Source organism: Protopterus annectens, chromosome 9.part0, assembly GCF_019279795.1.
Source record: "Protopterus annectens isolate FY-2018-M chromosome 9.part0, PAN1.0, whole genome shotgun sequence".
Classification (NCBI taxonomy): domain Eukaryota; kingdom Metazoa; phylum Chordata; order Ceratodontiformes; family Protopteridae; genus Protopterus; species Protopterus annectens.
The window spans coordinates 1199966024-1199971992 of record NC_056743.1 but is presented as its reverse complement, the minus strand read 5'-3'; the positions used below and the strand labels follow the sequence as shown (position 1 = coordinate 1199971992).

The 5969-nt window shown below is 38.2% G+C and overlaps 1 non-coding gene across 1 annotated transcript; it reads right to left on the bottom strand.

The window, feature by feature from the left end:
• Positions 1-5464: 5464 nt before the first annotated feature.
• Positions 5465-5536, bottom strand: TRNAK-CUU. The gene has a single exon. It is a non-coding gene; the product is annotated as a tRNA-Lys (tRNA).
• Positions 5537-5969: the final 433 nt, after the last annotated feature.

Below are 5969 nucleotides of genomic sequence, written 5' to 3'. Positions count from 1 at the left end.
CAGGACTGCTGGGATTTTTAAAAGATAAACGTCTGGTGAAAGCTTTATACAAAACATTTTTTTTTACAATAAATTACTGATAGCAAGCACAAAGATGCAAATGGGAAAGCCTTTCTATTATATGACTTCTTTGTTTTAAACCTGATCGTTAATGAAGGCAGGAATTAAGCAACTTATATAATGCTGGAGTAAATAACAATTGCCAAAAAGAAAGAAGATACGTATACCACATGACAGAAACTGCTATTATGCTTTATTTTATTTTTCTATTAATTTCTATAAACACACATTAGAGATGAAAGTTTGAAGTCTTACTTAATATATTTTAAAACAAATATGGCAAGAAAAGTACTAAATATAAAATCTTAATCTGAGAAAATTTATTCTCTGATCATAGAAGATTACTAGGATAATGGTTCTGGGGCCCTTACAAGCCTATTCAAGAGTTTATCCCCAAAAGAGAAACCTCAATCAGCACCTGTCACCCCTGTCAATGAGGGACACAGGTGGAACCCCTGGGAAAATTTGTGGTTGCTATCCACTCATCAAGGTTGCAATTGAAGACGGTCAGTGACGTAATTTGTTTGACATGTATGGGGAGTCTATTCCAGAGATGGGGTAGCCTCTGGGAGACAAACCTGTCTCTCCAGCAGGTTTTGTTAATGTAACATATTAGATTTAAGCCTTTCAATTGGGTACTATGTGACAAATTAGACTTATGGATATGGAGCATCTCTAGTAGACAGGGTCTGAGATTGACTTTTAGGCAAGGCACAGATCACCTCTGAGCAATCTGTATGATACAGAGTAGAGTGATAGTGAACTGAGCCTGCCCACATAGCACAGGTGTGTGGCCTTTCCAGTTGGTGCAAGTGTTTGGAGAGGTACATACCAAATGGGGTACTGTACTCAATTATTGGCCTAGTGAGGGAGGAGTACAGAGAAGTAATAACCACCTTTTTTCTTGATGCAATCCCTTTATTAAAAAGATGAACCAAGTAAAACGCTTTTCCGACCACTGCCGCTATACAATGGTCAAATGTGAGATTGTTGTCAACTTGTGTACCCTGGTCTCCCACCACAGGTTGTGTGCTTAGGGGGTTGCCACTAATGTGGTAATCAGTAGGGGCCGTGTTTTTGCCGAATAGTATGATAATACATTTTTTTGCTTTTAACTTAAGGTCATGACTTTGGCACCAGTCATTTATTGCTGTGAGACCCTCTTGCAATATGTTAACATCGTTTGGGGAGTCAATGACAGCACACAACTTACAGTCATCTGCAAACTTGGTCAGCCACAGGCCTTTTCTCTTGGCCTGGACCTCTGAGAAGTAGATACCAAACAACATGGGTCCCAGGACAGATCTCTGGGGGACACCACTAGTGACAGGTCTGCTGTCTGAGGTAGTGGAATCTATTTTGACCTTGTGGGTTCTATCAGTGGGCCAGTTGGCCACCCACCTGATGAGATAGGGATTTAGGCCAAGTTCTGTTAGCTTTTTAACAATGCCTGAGTGGGGGACTGTGTCAAAGGGTTTGACCAAGTCAAGGTAAGCTGTATGTACCAACTTTCCCTCATCCAGGGCCTTGGTGACAGTCTCAAAAAAGTATACCAGGTTCAACAGGCAAGATCTGTCCTTGAAAATTTGAACTGGGTGGGGTCAAGTGTTTGGAGATTGCCTATGCCCTCATTTATGAGGTCCATAATAATACGCTCCATGGCTTTACAGATCAGACTAATGAGGCGATAGTTTCCAGGGTCAGCAGTGGCACCACCTTTGTGCAAAGGGATGACAATGGCAGTTCTCCACTCTGCTGGAATGAAGCCTGTAATTAGGCTATGGTTGAAGAGGGTGCTCAATGCCAAGGCTAGTTCTTGCTGGAGATGTTGCAGAATACAGCCTGGGATACTATCAGGTCCCATAGAAGCTGTGTTCTTTGTCTTGGATAGGGCCTTTAACACTTAATCTACAGAGATGTGAGGTGCGGGGCAAGTATCAGGGATGTCGAATGGGCCTTTGGGGACGGGGTGAAGTTTGCGCTGAACCTGTCTGATAGCATGTTGGCTAAGTCAACAGGATCAGTGTAAGTGGTATCGTTAAAAACTAATTCTGAACAAACCTGGGCTTTGCCATGGAGGTTTCTGATGTAACTGAAAAAGGCTTTGTGGTTAGCTTTTGTTTTGGAGGCTAGTTTATTGTATAACAAATTAAACGGTGTTCAGGGGTCCAAGAATTTTGCAATTCTGTTCAGTATTTAAACAACTTATAGACATAATTCTTTCATGTACACAAAAGCAAAAACAAAATTATGCGAATTTACAAATATGTATGAATTACTCAATTTTTCCAAGAATGTGGCATATCATTAAACATAATAAGAAAGCTGCTGTATAAAAGCATATGTCTTTACTCAAAAAAGTGATTTTGCAGTAAAAAATGAGCAAGCAGAGAGTCAGAGAGTCTATCCATGAACAATGAAGCTTGAAGTGGATGATCATGTCACATAAACAGGACATCAGCACTACATAGCAAGACATTGGCATGTCTCAAATTATTACAAAAATGAAGAACAGTACCGGGATTGCAGAAGCACACCCCTTCCACAAATCAAACAAGAGAATAACAGTTCACATCTATTAGCAGCACATACAAGATACAAGGTTCCTGGCTGCAGACAACCATTTCAAGACTATACTTTTGTCTATATTCTTCCCTTAATGTCTGTAAAGCACTAAAGATCCTACATATTAAGATGACAAAAAGGTGTGAAACAAAACCCACATACCTCCTTTAAGCGGCAGGCATTATCAGTCAGAGCTGTTTATATATATATATATATATATATATATATATATATATATATATATATATATATATATATATATATATATATATATATATATATACAGAGAGAGAGTGCATGCAGTGTTTTGAAATTCACAACAGTAGGTTCTTAGTGTTAATAACTGCTACGACATGTTACATGTATAACTGCTCACACAACAGAAACATATTTAATATTCAAAGCTTCAGATACTCCATGTATTATCCATGTAAACAGGTCTTGAAATGTTCATCCTATATTGTGGTGCGTGCTCTGTCTTATGACAATTTCACAGTGCTGTCCACAGCAGCTTGCGCCATGTCTCTGCTTCCACTATGACACCACCAAGTATTGCATAGGTCTTTCAGTCTTCTGTGTGCTCCTGGTCTAAGCAACAGGTGATCATCTTTGGGAAATTTGTCACTTCAAATCTTCCTGGTACCCACATCACATATATCTGTGTCCTTGTGCATCTGTCTTCTACCTTGCTCCCCATTTAAAAACATTTCAGTGTATGTTCATGTTTTGTTTCACGCTTCTTTAAAAGGACAAAATCAGTCTTTTCAAATTCCACACATACATAGTTTGCTTCAATGCTGCCGTAAGCAGGTAAACAATCCATAATAATACAAACTTAAGAGCATTCTACAGAAAAAGGCACAAAAATGTTATAATGAAAAACTGTTTCAAAAGGAAAACCAACTGATTTTCAATGCTTCTTTTCAGTACCTCATACAACTATCCCTCACACAGTAACGAAACTCAAAGAGATATATATCACTGGCCAAAAGATACAGAAAAAATACACCCTGCAGACACATATATGATTGAAGAATATCCAAAGACAAAGACAACATCAAAAGATATTTTATTTCCAAACCTCTTTTAGGAGAAAGGACTGAAGGGTCATCATCAAGTTAATTGTGATGTCCAATCAATGGGCCATTTATCAAGGAGCCTGACTCCTTACCAACTGACACTGGAAAGGGATATTCAATTGGAATATAAATGGATACTCTCAGTAATTCCAGATTCAGCTCTCAAACACAATTTCTCTTAAGAGCACAGAGGGAACACACTCAGCCTGGCTCTGGGTTTCTCTCTATCTCTCCCAGGTCCCCAGTATGACCCCCACTGGCAAAGCTGCAGAGCTAACTCCTCAGCAGAGTGTCCAAGCCAAGCCCTACACCACTCTTTCTGTGAAACCAGTACTTTTTGTCTCTGCTCCAAATAACACACACACACACACACACACACACACACACACACACACACACACACACACACACACACACACACACACCTCTGTGAAAGGCTGGCACAGTTTTACTAGCTATCCCCTCTTCTGCACAGACTATAAGGTAGTTAACCTGCCACCAGACACCTCAAAGACAGCTACTTTAAGGCTCTTGGAAGAGTACCCAATTATACCGAGTGAAATAAAAATGAATAGAAATGGGAATGTTGAACAAACAGACAAGCTTTCAGGAGTGGTCACAGTGTCACCAATAGATATAAGTACCCTCAAAGGTTAAAATATGTTCTAAAGTACCAGCCAAAATGAAAAGTGTAAATATATTTAATAACAAATAATAAGAGAACATGAAAACACAAAATATCTATTTACAGTAAACACCATAGTTTCAATCACAGGAAATATTAACAATAACACAGCTGGAATGATTCCCACAGCTACAGAAAAACAATACATAACTATTCATACTATATTTTCCTGACTGATCTGAAGTATTACTGTTCCTACTCACTTAATGGAGCAAGGCAAAATGAAGTAGGTGAGGGATCCTTCTATGCCAGGTTCCAAGAAACAGGCTACCCTAAGACTTCTGTCTCAGCTAATATTGAAACATTATTTGTGTACAGAATGATATCACATACATCTGGTCATCTGACTTCTAGTTCCCATACAACCCCTCATTGCTAGAAACTGCCAGGATTTAGCACCTACATATCAATAATGCATACACAAGAGTTTTGCTCTCTGGTGCAGATTCTGGAAGTCATAAATAATTTCAGACTTTTACTCCTTCTGCACAGAGTAACAAAATAACCATCTTACAGACACTGTCTCACTGGCTTCCTTCAAAACTGTGATATAACATCTTTAAGGCCTAGGCCCAGGAATTTAATTTTCTTAGTATTTCTCAAAGTCAGGTGGATTGAGATTAACCTCTTTTCTTACAGTTTCCTCTGTTACAATATATACATTTAAACAGTAAAATAATGCATGAACATTTCATTTCTTTCCAGCAGAGCACACTGTTGATACATTTTTCACACAAGTCGCTTTAAAGATACATTTTCAGAAAAAGCATCTGTACAAATTAGTTTGATAATCAAATAACATATAATTCTTTACTAAATTCCAGCTAGCTGTGCTGGTATATGTTACACATTCAGTACCCTACTTCTATTAGAATAGCTCATACCTCACATCGTTACATTAATCACAAACTTTTTTTTTTATTGGGTAAATGCAGTAGGTGCATGTGTGTGTCGTTTCAGACTTGCTCAAAGTTTTAAAGTAGAAAAAAAAGAAGAGGAAAAAATCAAACTCAGGACTACATGATGAAGTTCATAAAATGAACTCTCTGTGATAAACTCCAACAGAAAATAATGCTGCTCAACGTGGGGCTCAAACCCACAACCTGAGATTAAGAGTCTCATGCTTTACCGACTGAGCTAGCCAAGCTATCTAGTGATAACTGCTCCAACCAATTCACTGTAAAAAGAAACATTCTGTATGAGCTTTTTACTTAAAACTTAAACTTTAAAATATCTACCAGTACTAGAAACTGATGACTGGATGCCTATTGGTATAAGTTTTTAATTACTATGTCCTTCAGGATGTGCTGATGTCATTATAGAAGCATGTCTTAATTATTACACTGAATAAGTACTAAACACTTGTAAATGATTAGTTATCTGCCAAACAGTTAATTAAATTGAAAGTCTGGCAGATAACTAGCTGCTTTACAATTGTTTAACAAACTGTAGTTCCCTATCCTGTCACATATCTGGGACTTCTGATCACTTGGAGAAAGTTTAACCCCTTTTTCTGTGGCCATCCACTGGACACCAAACAACATCATCAAAGTGATTCAAACATTCCTGTCAAAGAGACT